We start from the raw sequence: 11,174 nt of genomic DNA on the forward strand, positions 1-11,174 counted from the left end.
AGACCAAGACCCAGAAATATGAGTTTTCCAGTCACCGGAAAAATTTCCGAAACCCAAATTTGCACAAGACTTTCAATTAAAACCCGGTTTATCACACAAACAAACAATCTAACGGGGTTTTTGATAAAACTCTTTAGCAAACAACAATGTTTGAACAGATTTGCAAGAATTTTTCCGGAAATTATGAGTTTTTAAGAACACTTATCTGAAAAACACCAACAAACACTTGATAAAACCGAACTATGTTTGACTTTAAACAAGGACAAGAGCCAAGGCTCTGATACCACTTGTAGGTCCCGAAATCGGAGGATCGATTTACACAACCAAATCCTTGTTTATAACAAACAAAGTCACGTGTGTGGAATCCACGTAACTAAGCCAAATCAAACATAGAAAACAGTAAGAACAATGGTTTAACCAAAGAAACACAATCGTTTGATTAAACTGGTTGAGAATACAAACTGATACAAACACAGTCTAGACAGAATGACTTTTTGGGTATGCTCTCATCTCTAAGTTCTAAATGAAACAGACTGTGCCTATATATAGCAGCTGGACCATAGTGATCGACGAAACACCAAGTGGGCCGACGAAACACAACTAGGCCACAACACAAGCCCATCAGACGACGAAACACATCTGTTTCGTCGCTGATCATGACGAAACAGAAACAATAGACCAAGGTCTGTTTCGTCGACAAGTGTTCAACGAAACAACCAGTTTCGTCGATGGTTGCAAATTGTTAACTGTTTGTGGCAAACAGACAGCAAACAGCAGGCACATGTAAGCACATACATTTGTCAAAAATACCCTTTACATGCAACATGCATTGTTCATAGATCATTACACAACAAAAGGAGACAAACAAGTCGGACACAAGCGGATAGGAGGATATCCGACTTGGTCGACGGCAAATACAGACTCTATAAATGATAAAAGACCGTACAAAATACATCGTAAATTACAAGACTAGTGACAGACACAAAAATGCATCAACACTTTAAAACGTTGAATCTTGTGTGTATTCGTGTTCTTTGCTCGGTTTAACTTACCGGTTGGATTCCGCACAACCGGGTTTGTTCGATAACAAGGATAAGGTTACTAGATCCTTCACTCGTGGACCTACAAGTGGTATCAGAGCCTTGGCTCTCATCCTTGTTAAAACCGAGCCGTGTGTCAAGTTTTCGAACCTTTTTCTTGAAGATTTTTCAGAAAATTTGTTTTTTTAAGGGAAAATTGCTTAAATCTCTCAAAAACTTGTTGTTTTGCTTAAAATTTTTACTAAAACCTTGTTCGAGTACATGGAGAAATGCTAGTGTAAGGTTTTTCTTGAAATTTTTGTGCAAAATCTTGTTTGGCAAACTTCTCCGGTGTGGTGTTTGGCCGGAAAATCACCGGAATTTCTCTGTGGAGAAGATAAACTTTCAAGGTTTTTCTGAAAAGTTAAAATTTTGAATTCTGGTGTTAACCATATTTAGATATACACCAACTCTCTTTTTCTGTTAGAAAACCAGATTCTGTTTTAAATAGCACGTTTCCACCAACCTTTCACATATTTCCACATCTACAAAACATATTGATTGTCTGTTTTGAACTTTTGATTATTCGTGGGCCAACATTTCAACGAAAGTCCTCTATTATTTGTGATTTGGGACTGCAACTCTATCTTTCAGAAAACACATTTTTCATTTGGGCCTACATTTTTCATCTGGTCTATTCTTCTTGGGTCTATCTCATCTTAAATAAAAACCTTTGATTTTAAATATATTCACGAAAAAACATTGGCCATTGAAATCAACGAAGAATTAAGAATTGACATTAACTTTTGGTGGATAGAAGTTTTTTTTTTAAAAAAAAAAACAATAGTTAGTGGACATCACTTTCAATGACCTTAACTTTTCGTGGACTTTAATTTTTGTTGACATAATTCATGGTCTTAGTGAATTGGACCTATCTCTATCCTTGGGCCACAAATCAATGATCCACACATAAAATTTAAGTAATTCATGGTCTTCATTACTTGGGCCTATTTGAAGAACTGTTGAGTAATTCATTCATTACAATCTTTGTTTTGAAGATCTTTGTGTTGAAATTTGAAAACCACAAAACATAATTTCATGGTTTTTAAAACTAAACCTATTTTTCGTTGGTTAGTCTTTCGTGGAGTTGTTTATTTTTTGTGGATTCTAGTTCTTCACAGAAAGTTCACAGTTGTGTTTTAAGTTGGTATTTTCTTCACATCATGACTTCATATTGGTGGGGTTGGAAACCTGACCCTAAAGCGGATATGTAGACGGGTAAAGGTGTAAGTCCCGTATAACCGGATCTTTCAATGATATCAAACAACACCAAGTTTGTGCGGAATCCAAACTTGATGTGATTCAAGAACAAATCGGAAAATATGAAAATACGAACCGAAAAATATGGAAACGAAGAACAAACCGAATCACCTTTAAACTTGCACACGATTCTATTACTTGAACAAGTAAAATCGTCTGGTACAAGTTCACCACCAATTGCCTCTCTCTCTCTCTAGAGAAATTGTAACTATGAATGTTCAACCCTAAAACAAGTTAGAAACTTGTTTATATACTAACTCAAGCCCAAATCCCTACATGGGCTCCCCTTGGGCCTGCTTGGCCCACATGGCCTATAGCTTGGCCCAAGTGACCTGTAAAGGTCCAAAACCTAATACAAACTAACCCGGTAAAGCCCAGTTCGTAACCATAACCCGTTGTGTTAATTTGATGCGTCAGTCTCACACTTTAGGGCCTAACAATCTCCCCCTAGACTGATGCCATCAAATTGTCTTCATGACTTGAATTCAGCAACGTCTTCAACGAAATCTATGGTTGTCACTATGCTGCAGATGTTGTGGAAGTTCTTGACTTCTGAACTCTCAGCACTAGGTCTCTTTCTTCAGCTCTTGTGGTTAGTTTCATATCAGGATCACGATCAGCATTTGCTTGAAAATCTTGTAAAAAAGAATGTGAGAGGAGGATTCTCAGCAGCTCTTTTCTTCTTCAGTCTTTGTCTTTCAAGCAGGTTCACGGTACTTCTTCAAATGTACTTTCACTGTCAGATGACGTCTCGTATCCGGTTCTTCTGACTCAGGTACATCTTGTAGTTGTGATGCTCTAGGCTTCTTCAGCAACTAATAGCATCTCAGTCTTCATCAACCCCTGTTCTTGATTGAAATCAAGTTCTGCACATGCTCACAAACTCATAAGCAAACATTTCTTATGCAACAGGGAGAGTACCATATGAACACTAGGTACATAAAATTTCACAATTTAAATTCTTTTAACTTTTGATGATCAGTCAAATCTTCAAGAACGGTTATATTTTTTTTTATTTTTAAGAAAACAAATAAACACTCTATTTTTGGATTTTTGGTTTTATAGAAAAGCAAGACACTATTTTTGTATTTTTGAATTTTTCATTTTTTTTATTTTAAAAAACTAGAAACAAATAAAAACTCAAAATATAAACAACTACCATAATATACGATTACAATTGCAATGGGATCAAAATTCGTTCTCAGGCAGACTAAGGAACACTTTTCAGTACGAGCCTAATCAAACTAGTCTTTGCGATTGCCAATATGTTTGTCCACTTAAACTTTAACGCTCAACTTTCAATTTTTCAACTTCGTGATATGCTTAAGGTAATATTATACTATATACCCATGTGTCCCATTCCAAGGCATACCCCCGCGATCAAGGTAAGCACAACGATTCATCGTAGCAGGTGAGTATACTGATGTCATCCTTTAAGATATCCTGACTGTGTTTAGGTCTGCATATAATATGTTTTATCATGTTTTGATTTCTTAACAATGAACACCCAAAGAAATACTAATCAAATCCCGGAAATATAAACAACACACTCTATCATGCAAGTATCTTCCCTACCACATATTTCACAAGTCCAATCCAGATTTCTGAAATCTTAACTGGGAATAGGTTGAGAAGAGAACAGAATAGATCTTAAGCAGAGATGGTATAATATACAGATCAAACGAGTTTTTCTCAATTTGATATAGGTTTCTTGGGGTTTCTTTTGGGCACTAGAGGGCCTCTTTCGGGTGTATTAGATCTACAGCGCGACAACGTACAGCTAGGTCAGCATGTATCTGGATGCAGCAGAAGCTGTAGTTGCCTAGCACCTCCAGGTCAGCATATATCTGGATGCAGCAGAGGAGGTACACGACTTTTTTCAGAGAAGATTTCAGAATCAGATCAAAATTGTGTGTATCGGGACAACATACAGACATTCAAATAGAAATGAGCTAATTCCAAGTGACTTTCTTTCCTGGGGTCATGTACAATTTTAGTTCTGAACAGAAGGACAGCCAAGATATCCCCGGATGATTCAACAGTATAAAGATCCGAAACCTCAGATGTTGGCTATCTATCAACGCAAGATTTAAGACCATAAAATCATACGCCGTTGGTATGTTACCCACATGGTACATAGTTTGTTATGTTTATATCACTTAATATCTTTTATCATTTTGAGCGTCAAGCCTATCGACATATCGCAATAGATCCTAGTCTTTTCAGCTATGGCACCTTACATGTGTTAGTCAAACCCTTTAACACAAACATTTATTTCACTTCCCATATCATGCAATTTTTCTTTTTGGCTTTTTCATTTTTCTCATTTTCTCCCCCTAAAACAATACATATTTACATCAAATTCTTTTTGTATTTTCTTAGTTTTCTCCCCCTAAACTATATATCTATCTATATGTCCCTCTCCCCCCCTAAATTTGTGCATAAATCTTGTATTTTTGCGCAAATTTACCATTTACAAGAGAAAGGACACTTTATATACAAGGTTATAAACTAAGAAAAAGAGAAAATATTTTTGTTTAACCGTTCTGTCATCAGATTGAAGACTAATCAAATTCAAATCAAACTACTGAATTTAAACGGTACCTTTTGCTGATCGTTTCATACTTCTCTAATCTCCTCCAAAGGAAACATATCACCTGTAAAAAAAAATTTGAACTTTCTGCAACAGTGAAATGTTACCCGTTTTTATCTCTGGAACAACCGCTATCAACATTCCAGAGATTGTCAACAGCTCCTCCTTGGTTGTTCCTGAAAATTAAGGAGATTAGTAAGACATTGGTACCCAGGCCATCGTGGTCCTGGGATTTCCTGAAGCATCAAAGTAAGACACTTCTTTTAAACACAAGTCCCCTTTAATTTCAAGGATTGGAGACGTTACTGCCTTGGATTTAGGTTTCCAAATTTGTTTCGTTTTAACAAACGTATTTGTTGCCTTCGGTTGAGCAACTTTAGCTGTTTCAGGTTTGTTAGTTTTGGAAACAGATTTTTGTTTTTGTTCCTGAACAGCTTTGCGTTTGTTTTTGGCAGCGTTCCAATCCCCATCAGAAGGTTTAACCTTGGGATTCACATTCTTCATTGCCTTAGGTGAAGATACCTTCATCGGCTTAAAATGGTAGTTATCCTTTGGTGTAACCCTCTGATTTTGCATATAATAAGGTACGTAGGGACGATGTGTGCAGTTTCTTGCAATATGACCAGCAATGCCGCAATTGAAGCATGTTTGTCTCTTTACGTAGAAGGCATTCTGATCGGCTGGATTTGCTCTTGCAGGCCCTGAAGGACGAACCGGTCCTTTCTGTGCTTGTTTGTGTTGCACATTTCCTGCAGACGACGATGAATTTGGATGCCTATACATGTCGTTTGCAGGGGCCTTCTGTGGTGAAGATTTCTTCTGAGTTTTCTTGTTTTGAGTAGACTTCACGTCATGTTCAGAAATCTCACCAGTCTTTCCGAAAGCTTTGTTAGCACAATCAAATTCATATTTCTCACATTTGCCATTACTGACAGGCTTAACAAAGGCATTTTTCACATCACGGGCCTTCTGAGGACTATTGCTGCCCGTTGAGGACTGTGGAGAGCCTGATCGTCCGTGATGTTTAGGCTTCTTATTTCCACGTCCTTTACCTGCTCGCTTCGGATCTTGTTGCTTGATCTGAACCTTTTCATCACTAACAGAAGGTTCAGACTGTTCAGCTTGCGCACTTGGAGCCTTGGTCATGTCAATCTTCACTTCTTTCTTCATGTCGTCAGCTTTGACAGAATTGGAGAGTTCTGGTTTATCGGATGAAATACCAGAAACTTTAGCAGAAACTTCAGCTGAAACATTTGACGAATTTTCAGCACAAGACGGTTCTGCACATGACACTCTTGAGCGGAATTCACTAGAATCAACTGATTCCAATTTCTCAGAATCAGCTGCTTCAGGTGATTCGCATTTGGAATCTGATGGTTCAGCTGGTTCATTTGCTCTATTTGCCGATTCATTTTCCGTTACACAAGCATCAACGTTTTCGCCCAAATCATCAGGCCTGAGATTAATCACAGAGCGAAAAATTGAGTTAAAAATATCACACGCCGTAATAGAGTCTAGATTAGCTTCATTTATTAAATTTTCAGAAGCATTAGACTTTGATGCTTGTTCCTCCCTCGCTACGCTTTCAACCGTCACGTCAACTACTTAATCTGCACATGTAGAAGAAGCATTAGAATCAATTGTACCCTTAGCAACAAGATTTATTGGAGGAGTCGCTCGTTTATCAACAGGTCTGCTGTTGATTGATGACTTATCTGTTTTTGGACCGTAAGTCATCTTGCCCTCATTAATTAACTCCTCTTCCGTGAAAGGCATATAAGTATAATTATGATTGTATGGAGAAGGAGTTTTAGTGTATCCCAAACCAGCCCCTTTCTTTTCTTTGTACTCTAGTTGTATGTCACAAATGTTCTTGACCAAATTACTAGAAGTGTCAAATTTTTTAATATTAATTTCATTTACCTGATATTTGACCTTTAAATCTTCTAGTTCTTTGGTCAAGTCACTAATTGTTGCTAGAGCATCTAAAAAATTACAGTTCTTGGCGCTGAGATCTTCTTTTAATTGAACGATATCTTTTCTTTGGGCCTCAATTTTTTCTTTGTAAAGTTTTTCATTTTTGGCCAAAGTTAAGTTTTTATTTTTAATATCTTTGTAATCTTGAATCAACTCAGCGTTGTGTAACTGATATGCCTCATTTCTTTCTCTACACTCAGGAGTGCAAAAGACAGAAATTATCTCTTCACGTTCTTTAGTAATTTCTCGAGCCAGGGGTTTGTTAAACATAAATGCTGAATTTTGTGATGAGTCAGCATTGCCATAGGATTTGATTAGTGAGATCAGCTCATTTGACTTCATTTTGTAACAGTGGCCGTCGGTTGTCACTATTATCTGATGAACATTGCGAAACCAACTACAGTTCGCCTGATCTGGAATCTCTTTTATAGCCTCCAGAAGCTTTCTGTTGCTCATGCGATTAGACACCACCATTTCTGCTTTTTCCATTTCAGAGAGCAGTTCAGCGAACCGGCCTGTAAGTGCTTCTATGGATTCACCATATGAGTATTTGAACCCTTCAAGTTCCTGTTTAAGCACCTCTCCTTTAGAAGACATTTTAAGATATGATTCCCAAAAATGTGTTCGTTTAACAATTTGCTCAATACAAGCTAAAAACGAGAACCCGTGTACTCGCTAACTCAAACTCGTTGCACGCGAAGGAACGAACCCGCTTTCTAAACCGCACCTCAAAACCTATCAGAACCGTTATCACAAACACACAAACCTTTTTTTTATAATAAGAAATTTTTTATTATTTAATTAGAAAAGTATACTAATAGTTATTATTATTATTATTATTAATATTATTATTATATTTATTATGTAATGATTAGGTAATGATTTATTATTAATTAAAACCTAACAGTCCACAAGATCTTTCCCGACAAACAAAGTGTCACAAACAAACCGTAGTCTCTTTTTCTCCGAACAGACCCCGAAACCCTAAATCAAGGTATGAGAAGGTGATTGTGAATAATGGCGACTGGAGCTGTGGGTAATGGTTGAAGAAGTTCCTTCTTCAAAATAAGACGTTGCAGGTTGGTTGAATGGAGATGATGGTGAGGTAGGGTGACCGACGGTGACAAGGTGGTAGACAGAGGAACTGTGATTACTGATGAACAACCCGCTTCCAATGTTTTACGGTGAAGACGATTAAGTATGAAGATGATGATCGGGGAACGATGACGACGGACGGAGGTGGTTGCTGGTTATTGCTGGTAACGGCGAGAAAGACGATGAACGAAGGTTGTGATCGGAGTGGAGATTGACGACGATGTGGAGAAGTTGCAGGTTTCCGACGTACGGTTATCCGAGAAGAAGAAGATGATCAGTGGTGGTGTAGATGATGGCCGATGATGATGAAGAAGGTGTTGAAGGAAGGTTGCGACTCGTAACCAGAAACGTGGACGGTGGATGCGAGACAGAACAGAGAAGACGATTGCGAGTCGGAACGATGGATGCGGTTGCGACTCGGAACAGAATGACTCGAGATGACGGTGTTGCAGGTGGTTGCGACTCAGAAGGTGATAACTCGAAATCGGAGGTTGCGACTCGTAATGGAGGTTGCGACTCGTAATGGAGGTTGCGACTCGTAATGGAGGTTGCGAGTGGATGATGATGACGTCTTGTGCTGATTGTAGGTTGCGAGTCGGAACAGAAACGTGAAGAGCCGAAACCTTGATTGCGACTGGAATCCGTGAATTGTTGAAGATGAACGATTGCGACTGAATTCCAATAATTTTGGAAGATATTTTCAAATTTGAAAATTTTTAACACGTGAACTTTCCAAAGTCAAATATCAGTTTCGAAAATTTGGGATTTTGATAAAGCTTTGAAAGATAATACAGAATATTTAAAAGATTTAAAACAATAGATTATCTAGTAACAACTTTCAAAACAAATCAAAATCCAAAATATAGGAATTTTCACTAAAATTCGGATGAACACAATGAAGAACACCGAAGAACGCGAAGAACACCAAACCAAAAACAACGAATATCTTGAATATTTTGATATCACACCGAGCCTAGAAATAGGTTCTAAAGGCTCTGATACCACTTGTAAGTCCCGTATAACCGGATCTTTCAATGATATCAAACAACACCAAGTTTGTGCGGAATCCAAACTTGATGTGATTCAAGAACAAATCGGAAAATATGAAAATACGAACCGAAAAATATGGAAACGAAGAACAAACCGAATCACCTTTAAACTTGCACACGATTCTATTACTTGAACAAGTAAAATCATCTGGTACAAGTTCACCACCAATTGCCTCTCTCTCTCTCTGGAGAAATTGTAACTATGAATGTTCAACCCTAAAACAAGTTAGAAACTTGTTTATATACTAACTCAAGCCCAAATCCCTACATGGGCTCCCCTTGGGCCTGCTTGGCCCACATGGCCTATAGCTTGGCCCAAGTGACCTGTAAAGGTCCAAAACCTAATACAAACTAACCCGGTAAAGCCCAGTTCGTAACCATAACCCGTTGTGTTAATTTGATGCGTCAGTCTCACACTTTAGGGCCTAACAAAAGGTTTAGTTCCTTCATGGGCTCAGACTCCCACGCCTTCGTCATCAGCACAATCTAGTTCGATTTCCGCAAATCAGTGGGCTTTTGTTACAAATCAAAACCAAAGTATTCAAAATCTTCTTTTGAGCAAAAATGAAACCGGTAGTAACAACCGTCCACCTAAATTGATGCATATGAACGAGTATCCCGGTTGGGAAGAAAGATTCCATACGTACGTTCTTGGGCAAAACACGGAGTTGTGGTTATCTTTTACCAAGGAATTCGATCAAGCACTTGAAGAAGCCGGTTCAGATGCCTCAACGTTTAGAGATCTTTCTGTCGATAATAAACAGGCATATGATTTAGAAAAGAAAGCATATTCAATTCTATCTCAAGCCTTAAACAAAGATATTTATCATCAGTTCGTGAGATTCAAAACGACAAAAAGCCTATGGGATGCATTTAAGGCGAGAGGTCAAGGAAGTGTGTCGTCACGCAAACTAAGACATGATATACTCATAAAGGAATTCGACAGATTCATGTGTATGGAAAGGGAGTCGCTGGGAGATCTTACAAGTCGATATTATCATCTGCTGAGTGAAATGGGTAATTTTGGGGTAGTGGTAACTCCGGAAGAGGTTGTCACAAAGTTTGCCGACGCATTACCAGTTCAGTGGAATGGTTTCTTGGAAATTCTAAAGTACAATGGCACGCTAGCTACAACCAACATCCATGATTTCATTCAACTCTTGGAAAACAAGAATCAAGAGGAAATCATGAAGGCAAAAAGAGTGCCAATACCACAAAATCCCGAGATGTACTATGGAAAATGTGGAGGTACCAGCATAGTTGCAAGACCTGCTCAACATGCTCAGCTACAAACGACATTTGTCTCGAGCACCGATATGTATGGAACACCAAAACCAGCTGCCCCAGAGCAAAGCTATCAGTCTACTGGAGTACCATCATTTCTTGATCCAAACTACAAAGGTCAACAACAAGCCTGTTAAGGAAACACTTCATCAACAGTAACGCTGGTCAGTCAACTAATCCAAACATAGTTCGGCTAGATACTTCAAGTTTCTCGAAAGTAAGTGTTGAGGTGGCAAAGTAACATATAGAGCTTCTAAACACTTTGGTAAGCGCGTACAGTGGGTTAGTAGCAGGGCAGATTGGAAACATGAATTTGACTCAGGAAGATTATCAGCAAATCCATAAGGATGAAATGGATTTGATGGATATCAAGTGGGAATTTGCTAGTGCTGTGAGGCGAGCAAAAGACTTCATGGAAAGAACTGGTAGAACTAGCTTGGAAAGCAAGAAAGATACCAAGTATGGGTTCGATAAACAAGTTGTCAAGTGTTTCAACTGTGGTAAACGGGGTCATTTTAAACGTGAATGTACGAATCTAGCTCAGCATGGAAACCAGAATCCGTTCAGAAATCAAGGCAATCAACAGAATCATAATCAGACCAGGAATAATGAGCGTGCCTTGTTGCCTGCAAACAATACTCATCAAGCAGGTCCATCAAACAACATCCGAGCTCTTGTGGTGCAAGTTAATGAAGCTTGTGACTGGTCAATTCAACTGGGTAACGGTGATCAGGCTAGAACAACGTGTTTTGCTGAAGTTGTTAAAGATCTAAAGCACACGTGTGGTGGAGAATCTTCTGATGAGGACAATTCTGGTTATAGTGGAAGCTCGGATGT

The sequence above is a fragment of the Helianthus annuus genome, chromosome 11, assembly GCF_002127325.2.
Source record: "Helianthus annuus cultivar XRQ/B chromosome 11, HanXRQr2.0-SUNRISE, whole genome shotgun sequence".
Taxonomy (NCBI): domain Eukaryota; kingdom Viridiplantae; phylum Streptophyta; class Magnoliopsida; order Asterales; family Asteraceae; genus Helianthus; species Helianthus annuus.